The sequence below is a fragment of the Meriones unguiculatus genome (genome assembly GCF_030254825.1).
Source record: "Meriones unguiculatus strain TT.TT164.6M chromosome 13 unlocalized genomic scaffold, Bangor_MerUng_6.1 Chr13_unordered_Scaffold_34, whole genome shotgun sequence".
Taxonomy (NCBI): domain Eukaryota; kingdom Metazoa; phylum Chordata; class Mammalia; order Rodentia; family Muridae; genus Meriones; species Meriones unguiculatus.
Window position 1 is genome coordinate 1,821,827 of NW_026843646.1, and position 12,715 is coordinate 1,834,541.

Genomic DNA, 12,715 nt, shown 5'->3' on the forward strand with positions numbered 1-12,715 from the left:
GCCTGGCTTCTGATTTAGAAGGACCCAGGATCTGGGGAACTGCAGATTCTCAAGGGTGCACTCACTTACAGGCAGGTCTCTTGGCCGAGATCTTGGTATCCGGGGCTCTCTGCTCTCTGGTTTGGCCCTGCTTCTTTGATGTGTTCCGCCAGTTCTGTGCTGCTGTCACTGCCAGGTTCTGAGGTCTTGCTGCAGCTGGAGATTTCAGGGTGGTCACTTCAGCAGGGATGGGGTAACCAGGCTCTCTGTTCTCTGGTTTGGCCCTGGTAAGTCTTAAACTGGAGGGCTGTGGTACCCCGCCAGTTCAGTGCTGCTCCTCCACTGCCAAGTCCCGCTGTAACTGGAGACTGGGTTGCTAGTCCCAATGCTTTCTGGGAAGTCCTGGGATCTCTTTGTTGTGCTCTCCAAGCTTGGGAGGCCCAGCGCCTGGTGTGTCCAGGTTGTATGACGTTTCTGCCTGGTTTTGGTGAGTATATAGCATATTCTCTGTCACTGTGGGATTGGGCTGGCCATACCATCAGTGATGGCGATCCTGCGGAGCTAGTATGGTGTCTAGCAGATTCACGCCCTGGGAGGATGGTGCAGCCGCTACGCAAATCTGGGACTCCGGGGCACGTACTGCTGGCTTTTGTCTGCCACTAAAGTACTTGGGGCTCCGTCTCAGCGGCTGTATACCCCAGGCAGTTAGGTCTGCACTGAGAAAGATGAGTCCGCTGTGCCGTTGTGCCGAGGAGGAAGGAGGTCTGGGGGAAGGGAGTGCCACAAGAACAAAGGATCGTTTCTCTCCTTCCCCAAGCAAGTCTCCGGGTGACCGGAGGCCAAAGTTTTCACCTCCTGCGATGTTCTCTGGTGTTCAGAAAGCCTCGCTGTGGTTTTCCTGGGTTGGGGGTCCTTCCATTCTCCAACTCAGAAGATCAGGTATCCCACCACTCAGAAACTGTGTGTGCTAGTTGCCATCTTGGCTCCGCCCCTCCATTTCTAGAAGTTTTAACATGTTTTATAAATTTAATTTTTTTTTGATAAATTTTACAAATATTTTGGAAACTAGTATTAAGGAAAAATGTGGATTAAATTTCAGCAGTATTTGAGTAGCATGCTTTAACCATTCCACTAATAGCAGCCACAATGATGGGACTTAAGAAACTGAATTCCAGGGTTAAAAGGAGTTTCTGAGATGCAGAGATATCTCAGGTGTACATGGTGTTATGTAGTTAGATGGGGCAGATTTTACATCTTGTGCTATAATAGATGTGGTAGGAAATAGGTATAAAATTACTATTTAACATTGATTTGTTTATGGGCATCAGTGGAACTGGGTTTGCCTGCCATCACTAGGTATCCATGAGGAGCTACAGTGCCATAGCCTACCTTTCTGGTGACTTACATGTACACAGAGAGTTCTAGGGCATGTAGACTGTTCGAAAAAAAAAAGGTCAGTAGTACCTAGAAGGTAATTTGAACAGGGTAGGAGGTCACTTTGAGTTGTTTTCGTCGAGTTGTAACATTTGTGTTTATTTAATTTCTATATGTAAACAATCATAGGTAACATTGGTCTGCTTCACATTTTTTTTTTCTTGGTTGGGTTTCCTTAGGTATCTGGATGGACATTTGACTAGATTATTGAGCTTATGTTCTAGGAATTTTTGCTTTATTCTTTCACAGATATTGTACACAATCTACATTGTTTTTGCTGAAAAGTAAGTACAGAAGTTATATTTTGTCTGTGTGTGTAATATGTCTTCATAATCCTGAGAATTCTCAGGTTTTCTCTTTCACATAGTAGGCAGCATTCTATCATAAAATGACTGGTTGTCACCATCCAAAGAACCTAGGGACCTAGGGGTGGACCTAGGCACCCTACACACATCTAGCTGACTGGCAGCTTTGTCTTCATATCAGTCACCTAACATTTGAAATGGAGGCTATCTGTGACATGGACACATTTGCCTGTTTATGAATCACTTTGCCCTTGCTGAGCTGCCTTCTCTGGCCTCACTGGAGGGAGATGCACTTAGTCTGTATGCAACTTGATGTGCGGAGGAGAGTTGGTATGAGGAGGCTCTCCTTTCATGAGAAGAGGAGGAGGAGTAGGGGAAGAGGATGGGAGGATGATACCAGGAAGAGAGGAGGTAGGAGTTGCAAGCAGGATATAAAGTGACAAAATAAATAAACTAATGAGAAAATGGCAGGTTTCTATGTCAATGAGAGATTATGTTGACTGAAGATTTCTATTGAAGGCTCTTCAATGGAGTGTGACAATATCCCTGAGCAAGTGGCCCTGGGCTGGATAAGAGAGCTAGCTGAGCATGGAATGATGAAGATACAAGAGCACAAGGCAGTAAACAATATTCGCCATGGTTTTTGCCTTAGTTTTCTCGAAACTTATTTTCTATCCTCGGATTCCACAATGATGGATTGTGGTCTGACAGGACTAAACAAGTAAACACATTCATGACCTGAGATGTTTGTTTAGAGTATTCAATCCCAGCAGCACAGTAGCAGGCTAGGAAAAAAAAATGTATGTCAAAAGTGACTTTGTTCCTGGACAGACCTGAGAATGTTCTCTTTTTAGAGGATTGTGGAAAATATCAGATCTTGAGATGGCAAAAGTCCAGAGCTTAATTGGCTCTTCCTTTAGGACCTGGAAGTTCAGAATGTTGAGTGTAGTGCATACAGAGGTAGTGGATAGCCTAGGATTTCTGTGGAAAATCGACTCCATAGAAATTTAAGCTATAGGTCATTTGGGTGGTAATTTGGCCCCAAATCTTTCTTAGTGTGCACATGTTCTAAGAAATTAAGTAAGGTAGAACTGAAAAATGGGAAATGATTTCCTAGATGATGATGTTTGCTTTTAAACCTGGCTTGGATGTTAGTCAAGGCTACATTTGAAATCTTGATTCTCATGTGAGAGCCTTTAGAGTACGAGTCCAAGGATGGAAGATGTACCCACAATATGTTCTGTGTTGTCAACATATTTTACCAATGTTAATATTAAAATGCTTAATAGAATATATGTATATATATTTGTATGTATTGTTTGAAGTTACATGCATCTTCATGTTGTCGTTTGTTACTATAAAGGACATCATGCTGAAGTTCTACCTTCTAAGAGAATTATCTAGATTGCTAGATAATGTAACAACAGTGAGACTTGTTTTTTTTTTTAAAAAAAAAGCATGTTATATGTGTGTAATGTAATTATGAGTTCTTAGGCCATTACAGATATGTGAAGACATGATGACAAATTTTGGGATTTATTATGACCATTCCTACACGATGGTCAAGATCATGTTGTCTGTTTGCACTTTGGATTTTTTAGACAGTGTTTTTTTTTTTTACTTTTATTCTTTTTTATTTATTAAAATTTGTTCTTTTGTATCCCAGCTTAGCCCCTGCCCTTATGCCTTCCCAATCCCACTGTCCTTCTCTCTGAGTCTATATATATATTGTTTTTTGACTTTACAACCCAATATGATCCCTCCTTCCTGTGCTCTCAGTCCACCCTCAAACTTCTCTCTCTTCTCCCAGAGAAGGGATGCCCTCCTCTCCCTGTATCAACCCCTTGCAACACATTAAGTCAAATCTGGACTGATATATCCTCATCCACTGAGGCCAGACAAGGCAGACCTGACTGGGGGAAGCAGTAGAATTCACATTACTCCACTTCCCACTCTAACCACATGGACCAAGCTGCTCATCATACACATAAGTTCAGTGGGCCTAGGTCCACACTATGCATATTCATGCTCCTTAGTTGATGTCTCATTTTCTGTAACCCTGTTGGGTCTGGGTTGCTTGTCTCTGTTGGTCTTCTTGTGGCTTTTTATCCCATTCAGGTTCTTTGATCTTTTCCCTAGTACTTCCACATGACCCCCAGAGATCCACCCCATGCTTAGTTGCAAGTTCCAGCATCTGTCTCTTTTGGCTGCTGGGTGGAGCCTTTGAGATAACAGACACGTTTAGGCTCTTCTACAAGCTCAGCAAAGCAACATTTACAATTTCACTAGCAGGCTCTCTAGTGTAAGCTGTGTCTCAGGTTCGCCCAATTATTGGTTGGACTTTTCCTCAAACTTTGTTCCCTCATTATCCCTAAACTCCTTGTAAGCAGGGTAATTTTTGGATCATGGGTTTTCTGGTCCAGTTGTTGTTTCTTCTCTCCCCTAGTCCTGACTGTCTAGGAGGTGGTCACTTCATTTTCCATGTCTCTTTTTCCCTGCCCCTCTGTTAGAAGTCTCAGCTAGAGTCACACCCAGTCACACCCATGTCCTCTCAGGAACCTTCCCTATCGAATGACTCCAAAGAGAAATCACCACAGTCTCCTTTCTTGTTCTCAGCCCTCTCACCTCCTACTACAATTCTCCCCACATCTGATACCCACGTTTACCCCCTCCCTATTCCAACTTCTGCCAAGTTCCCTCTCTTCATCCACTTCTGCTGTTTGTTCTGTTTTCTATTCTGAGTGACATCTGGCAACCTCCCATGTATCCTTCTTGTTACTTAGCTTCTTTGGGTGTGTGGATTGTAATATGCTAATCCTGTACTATAAGTCTAATATTCGCTTATTAGCAATGTGTTTCTTTTGTCTGGGTTACCTCTCTCATGATGATCTTTTCTAGCGCAATTCATTTGCCTGCAATTTCCATGATTTTTTTTATTTTTAATAAATGAGGAGTATTCCGTTGTGTAAATATACTAGAAGTTCTTTATCCATTCTTCACTTTGTGGCTGTTATGAATAAAACAGCTATGAACAGAGTAGAACAAATGCCCTTGTTCTATAATGGAACATCTTTTGGATGTATTCCCTGCAGTGGTATAGATGGGTATTGAGGTAGAACTATTCCCAATTTTCTTGAATGCAGCAGTTTGATTACCAGGGAAGTTGTACAAGTTTTCACTCCCATCAGCCCTGGATGAAAGATCCCTTTTCTCCACATCCTCAACAGAATGTGTTGTCACTTGAGTTTTTTATCTTAGCCATTTGCATGGTATAAGATGGAATCTTAGAGTTGTTTTGATTTCCATTTGTCTGATGGCTAAGGACTTTGATCATTTCTTTAAGTGTTTCTCAGCCATTTGAGATTCCTTTGTTGGAATTTGCAGTTTATCTCTGAACCCCATTTTTAAATTGGATTATTTGATTTGTTGGTGTTTAATTTCTTATGTTCTTTGAATATTTTGGATATTAGCTTTCTGTCTGATGTAGGGTTGGTGATATTTTCCCAATCTGTTGACTACTGTTTTGTTGTATTGATAGTGTCCTTTGACTTATAGAAGCTTTTCAGTTTTTGGAGATCCTATTTATTAATTGTTGATCTCAGAGCCTGTGCTGTTGTTGGTTTCCTGTGTTAATGAGTTCCAGAATTTTCTCCACCTTGTCTTCTAAATATTTTAGAGTGTCTGGTTTTATGTGAAGGTCTTTGAACCCCTTAGAATTGAGTTTTTGCAGGGTGATAAAAAAGTGTCTCTTTTCATTTTCTACATGCAGACATCTAGTTAGACTCCCACCATTTGTTGAAGATGCTGTCTTTTTTCCATTGTATGATTGTCCTTCTTTGTTGAAAGTAAAGTTCAAGTCAGAGTGTGGTTTTATTTCTGTGTCTTATTCCAATTGTACAGGATTGTAATGCTATCAAGGGTATTTTATTTTTCCATTTGAAGTTAATCTTTGCTCTTTCAAGGTCTATAAAGAATTATGTTGGAATGTTGTTGGGAAATGCATTGAACCTGTAGACTGTATTTGTAAGAATGCTGTTTTAGAGAAGGGGGATAAAGGGAACATTTTGCAGGGGAGTAGGAAGTCTGCTACAGGGGGGATACAAAGTGAATAAAGTGTAATCAATAAAAATTTAAAAAAGAATGCTGTTTTACTATGTTGATCCTTTATATTCATGAGTTTGGGAGATCTTTCCATCTTTTGATATTTTCTTCAGTTTCTTTCTTTAAAGACTTCAAATTCTAGTCATAGAGGTCTTTCACTTCATGTTGTTTGTAGCTACTGTTTAGGGTATTTTTTTCCAAATTTCATTCTCGGCTAATTTTTAATTTTTATACAGAAGGACTAATGAAATTTTTAGTTAGTTGTGTTCCCAGCCATTTTGTGGAAATTGTATATCAACTGTAGGAATTCTCTGGTAAAATTTCTTGGGTCACCTAGGTATACTACTAAATCATCCATGAATAGTGATACTTTGAATTCTTCCTTTCCAATTTGTATCTCCTTGATAATCTTTAGTTGTCTTATTGCTTTAGCTAGGACTTAAGGAGTACATTGAAGAGATATGGAGAGGAGAGGCATCCTTGTCCTGTACCTCATATGAATGGAATTTCTTTAAGTTTCTCTCCAAATGATTTGATGTTGGCTATCAGCTTGCTTTTTCCTGCTTTTATTATGCTAAGTATGTGCCTTATTCCTTGTATTACTGATTTTCCCAAGTCTTTTAACATGAAGGAGTGTTGGATTTTGTCAAAGGCTTTTTGTCATCTAATGAGATGATCATGTGATCTTGGTCTTTCAGTTTGTTTATATGGTTGATTACATTGATGGGTTTTCATATTTTGAACCATCCCTGTATCCCTGAGATAAAGCCAATTTGTTCATCATGTATATCTTTGATGTGTGCTTAGATTTGTTTTGTGAGTATTTAATTGAATATATTTGTGTTACAGACAGCTATTACCTGTCATGTGGGTGCTGAGAATTTAATCCAGGTCTTCTGGAAGAACAATGTTCTTAACCACTGAGTCATACCTCCATCCCCCATGTTGCCTATTTATGATCAATATTTAAATTGCTAAAGTTTTCACTCTCCTTTTGTAATTGTTCAAACTTACATTTCATTTTAAAAATGATCACATTAATATTACAGTTTAAAATAAGGCACTTCAGGTTTCTAGATATTTATGCAGACTCAAATGAATATATAACTCTTTGTAGAAACTTGAGAAAGATCTTTAAGTTTTTTATCTTGTTTGTTTGATTAATTTTTGCATATTATTCAGGATCGTATTATGTACCCCTGAGTGTCCTGGAACTTACTGTAAAGAGCTGTCTACCATCCAGCTCTGTGAAATACACCAGCCACTGTTTCTTGAGTGATTTTTTGGAATTAAATTAATCAGATAATACACCCAGCCTGCCCATTCTTATAAGAGTCAGGAATCGTTTATACTATTTCTTTCATGTGGGCTCAGTACTGCAGATCTGTTTTCTCTCTCTCTCTCTCTCTCTCTCTCTCTCTCTTTACCTATTAATTGACATTTCTTTTGCAAGGCTATATCCTACTAAAAGGATGCAGAAATTAGAGAGGTGAACCTCACTATTAAGTTTACTTCTAAAAAGAGTTGGTGATTACATTACAACTTGTGTGTCAGAAAATAAGTAGAAGAACCATCAGAATAAATTGAAAATATTGTAAATGAAGGATACATCGCCAGTATTCCAAGTATCATGCTTTCTGTTGTACATGTGTGTGGATATTTTAGAGTATATTGACCTACAATGATGTGCATGTGAACTTCACTGGAGAAGAGTGGGCTTTGCTGGATCCTTCCCAGAGGAATCTCTACAAAGATGTAATGCTGGAGACCTACAGGAACCTCACTGCTATAGGTAGGACAGTGAATTTTCTTTACTTTTTAAAATATGGAGAAAACACTTCATTCATTATGGAAGTGCTTCCACAATTTCTCTTGAGGATGAGGAAGAATGAGGTGAATGGTTCTTTGACCATAGAACACGACTTAAATTTTGTCTTATTTCCAATAATAAATCATACATTTTCTGTTACTGTATTTTAGGCTACAATTGGGAAAGTCATAATATAGAAGAGCATTGTCAAAGTTCTAGAAGACACACAAGGTAATTTTCATTGTAATCTGATATGAATATGGTTCTGAGAAAATTTTAATATGTTCTGAAATTTTGAAAGAGAAGGGACAGTGTAAATAAACTCCTTTAAGTGTATTTATTGATGATGACTATCATGTTACTAAACCACATACCTCCATGTTAGGTATTTGATGTATATTTACAAGGCACTCCTCTAAGAAAGAGTGCAAGGAAATCATACTTATGCAAGATCAATATATAAATTATTTCCTCATTAGCGCTATGAGGTAAAACTGGAATTTGTTTAGTCTCCTACAGCTCAGGTATTGCCAAATGTATTCACAGTAAATAGGTGATGAAAGTATATCCAAACATGGGTTTACTCATATAATTGTAGTAATGTTGTTAAGTTTTGTGAGAAGGGCAGTTTTTTTAGAGTCAAGAATGCTGTTGTAGAAAAATCATAATCCCTATAGCACATGTCTGTGATGAACAAAAATCAAATGTGTGAATGCATCATAGAACCATGTCATTTATTATTATTCTTTTAATAGTTATATCATATATCACAATGAGTACAAGTCATTTTAATATGTGTATATTGAAAGAAACAATGTACCACCCAGAACAACTAAAAGGTATAGTAGTCCCCATTTTGAGTAGATGTTTAAAAATTGATACCTATTATGTTTATATGGAATATTTAGAGCTTCCAGCAGTACAAATAATGATGCTCAGGCTTTTTAAAGCTTAGGCAATTTACTGGGAAGATTCTGAACCTTTTTTCCCTAAAACAAACCTAGCACAGTGTCCAGATGCATGGCCAGCTCTACTTCTTTGTTCATGGTCATGTCCATCTGTTAACCTCACTGTCATGCTGGTGAATGGTGTGTCATTTGCTTTCTCCTTCGCAGCAACCCTCTCTCACTCAGAAGTTCTGTCCTCCATTTTGCGCCCTGCTATCACTTGTTAGCTCATTATTATTTCCAATAGATAAGTAAGGAAGGACAAAGGTTTACAAAATATACGACAGGTGATCAGCCATAGAACTAACAATACTATGATTTCATCACTATTTAGCTGATTGCTGGCTCAGCAAAACAACTAGTAGAGGAGAACACCGTGAATATAAAAATAATGATGAAAACTCAAAATGTAATTCTTCTTTACCTTTAATTCAAACTGCAAGATTAAGTCATGTGGCAAAAACATCCATTAGTGTAATGAATGTAGAAAAGATGTCATATGTGCCAATTATATTTGCAGGTATGAAAACAATCATTGTGCAGACAAACTCCCTGAAGATACTCAAGATGAAGGCTTTGCACATCACAGTAGTCCCCACACATGTAAAAGTATGCATACTGGTGTGGATCACTCTGAATGTCGCCAATATGGTAATGCCTTTGCACATAAAAGTCAGATCCTAAGTCATAAAAGTATACATATAGGAGAGAAACCTAATGAATGTAACCGATGTGGTAAAGCCTATGCATCTAACAGTGGTCTCCAAAGACATAAAGGAGCAACTCACACTGAAGAAAAACCTTATGAATGTAACCAATGTGGTAAATCCTTTGTACGTAACAGCCATCTCCTAATACATAAAAGAATTCACACTGGAGAGAAACATTATGAATGTAACCAATGTCGTAAAGCCTTTGCATTTCACAGTAAGCTCCTGCGACATAAAAGAACTCACACTTGTGAGAAACCTTATGAATGTAACCAATGTGGGAAAGCCTTTGCAAAGAACAGTAAGCTCCTAGTACATAAAAGAACTCACACTGGAGAGAAACCTTATGAATGTAATCAGTGTGGTAAAGCCTTTGCATCTAACAGTGATCTTGTAAGACATAAAAGAACTCACACTGGAGAGAAACCTTATGAATGTAACCAATGTGGTAAAGCCTTTGCATCTAACAGTGATCTTCTAAGACATAAAAGAACTCACACTGGAGAGAAACCTTATCAATATAACCAATGTGGTAAAGCCTTCGCACAGAACAGTCATCTCCAAAAACATAAAACATCTCACACTGGAGAGAAACCTTATGAATGTAACCAATGTGGTAAAGCCTTTGCATCTAACAATGATCTTCTAAGACATAAAAGAACTCACACTGCAGAGAAGTCTTACAAATGTAACCATTGTGGTAAAGCCTTTGCATGTAACAGTAGTCTCCAAAAACATAAAACATCTCACACTGGAGAAAAACCTTATGAATGTATCCATTGTGGTAAAGCCTTTGCATGTAACAGTAGTCTCCTAATACATAAAAGAACTCACACTGGAGAGAAACCTTATGAATGTAACCAATGTGGTAAAGCCTTCGCACAGAGCAGTCATCTCCTAATACATAAAAGAACTCACACTGGAGAGAAACCTTATGAGTGTAACCAATGTGGTAAAGCCTTCGCACAGAGCAGTCATCTCCTAATACATAAAAGAACTCACACTGGAGAGAATCCTTATGAATGTAACCAATGTGGTAAAGCCTTTTCACAGAACAGTCAACTCCTAGTAAATAAAAGAACTCAACCTGGAGAGAAACCTTTTGAATGTAACCAGTGTGATAAAGCATTTTGACATAATAGTAATCTCCTATGACATAAAGAAGGCATACTAGAGAGAAACCTTATGAATGTAACTAAGTTGGTGAAGCCATTACATGTAACAGTAGTCTCCTAATACAAAAAAGAACTAACACTGGAGAGAACTCTTATGGATGTAATCAATGTGTGAAAGCCTTTGTATGTAAGTCATCTCCTAATACATAAAAGAGCTCACACTTGAGAGAAACCTTATTAATGTAACCTATGTGGTAAAGCCTTTTCACATAACTGTCATCTCCTAATAAAAACGTGCTGTTCAAAATCATCTTTAATGTCATGAAAGAATTCATACTGGAACAAAAGACTATGAGTGTATTTACATGGTGAAGCTACTCCACATTTATATAATCTTCGTTATCATGAAAGAATACATACAGAGAGAAATTTTATGAATGTGTTAAAATGGGAGACCTTTGAACATATCGATATTCTACATAATCATAAAAGTTTCAAAAAGGAGAGAAAAATCTGAGAATATAATCAATATGGTAATGCTTTTGGGTTCTTTTGTCTACTGAATCCAATACAACTCAAACAGGTCAATACAGATGAAAAAAAAATTATTGTCATCCAGTTTGATTAGGGACACATAATGTTGAACTGTGATGTCTACCCATCCAATGAGCCAGAAAGTTACAACGATTCTGAGCTTGAAAACCATGAACATCTTTACTGTTTTACAACTGAATTATTTCCATCAGTCATGGTTTAGGGATATGGGATTTGTTTACATCATTGAGGAAGTCACCTGATGCAAAATGGTAGGTTTTACAGTCAAAATAATCATATCCGTTTGTTCTTTTGTGGTTAGGAAAAGGTATTATGTTTTAGGAAAGATAATCTGTGATTTGGGTCAGTCATTATGTTAGGGGACCAGGAATCATGATATGGAACGGTCATGTTTTGGGCAAAAAAAGTTAAGTGATTAAACCCGGTCAGCTATTGGGAAGACTACAGCTTTCCTAGGGACTATGAACTTAAACTTATGTTCACCCTATAAATCAATGAAGGCTGGTAACTAAAAGGAAATACTTAGGACACCTTGCTTTTCCATGTTCCTACATATAATTTGCTTTTACATGTTTTGCATATCAAAGTCATCTTCAAGTGTACAAATGGTCAGATAGTAGAGAGAAACCTTATACATGTCTTCAATGTGATAAAGCCTCTTATTAATACAGTTATCTCCAAATATATAAAAGAAAACACACTGCAGGGAAACCCTCTGAATAAGCAATGTGGTAAATCCTTTTCATAGGGTTTTCCTTGAAATCATGAGAAAAAGTCATGCTGCAGAGAAACACAACAAATGTAGTCAGTATGATAAGGTTTTCTGCTTTATGCTACCATTATATAAGAGTAAAAGCTTTACTCTGTGGGCTACATCTTAAAGCCTTTGCATATCACAGTAGCCTTTGAGAACCTAAAAGAACTCATTCTGTAGAACATCTATTAAAATAAAAGATTTGTTAAGGTCTTTGACCCACCAACTTGGATTCAATTACACTAGATTATTTTGGAGGAAAATTCTAACAAGTGTCAACGATGTATGCATGTGTTTGTGACATCCATCCTTATTTTGTTTCCAATTGAAATCTCATGGAGCAAAGGCATATGGATTGAAACAATAAGATAATCCATTTTTATTTCACAGTTCACTTCAATTAGATGAAATAAATCATCCAGTTGTGAAGTTTATGTGTGCATATTAGTGCATTTTCTGTGACCAAACACAATGTCCAAGACAACTTGCAAATGTTTTTACTTTGCCTTATGACCTGAGAGGATATGGGATCACCATAAATTGGGCAAGACAAGTATCATAGTGGCAGCTAAAGTAGGAAGCTTGGAGTTCACAACCACCACCTGGAGCATGAAGCAGAAAGTGGGGACTACAGATGGTATACACCTGAAAACTATGAAGCCCACCCCAAGTAACATACTTTCTCCAGCAGGGATACATTTCTTAAAATTTCCCAAATGATACCACCAACTGAGGATTCATTTCTCTGACTTCAAACCTATGTGTATGATTTCTGTTACATGAAAGAATTCATGATGAAGAAAACATTTGTAGATAAGCCTGTAGTTGCCTGAACACCTGAGTTCAGTAATGAATGATTATACAAGTAAAACCTTCATGAATAAACATATATTTAAGAATTTGTTTTAATTTCCCTTATGTGATAATATTTTGTCTTTGTGTGTTTATGTGCCTGTCCATTCTAGTTTCCTTTTAGACTAGACTGACAGATTTTCTCATACCAGG

At 37.7% G+C, this 12,715-nt stretch overlaps 1 pseudogene; it reads left to right on the top strand.

Moving 5' to 3' along the window:
* The first annotated feature begins 7,493 nt into the window (after nucleotides 1-7,493).
* LOC132650868 (zinc finger protein 431-like) lies at nucleotides 7,494-10,420 on the top strand (annotated as a pseudogene).
* Nucleotides 10,421-12,715: the final 2,295 nt, after the last annotated feature.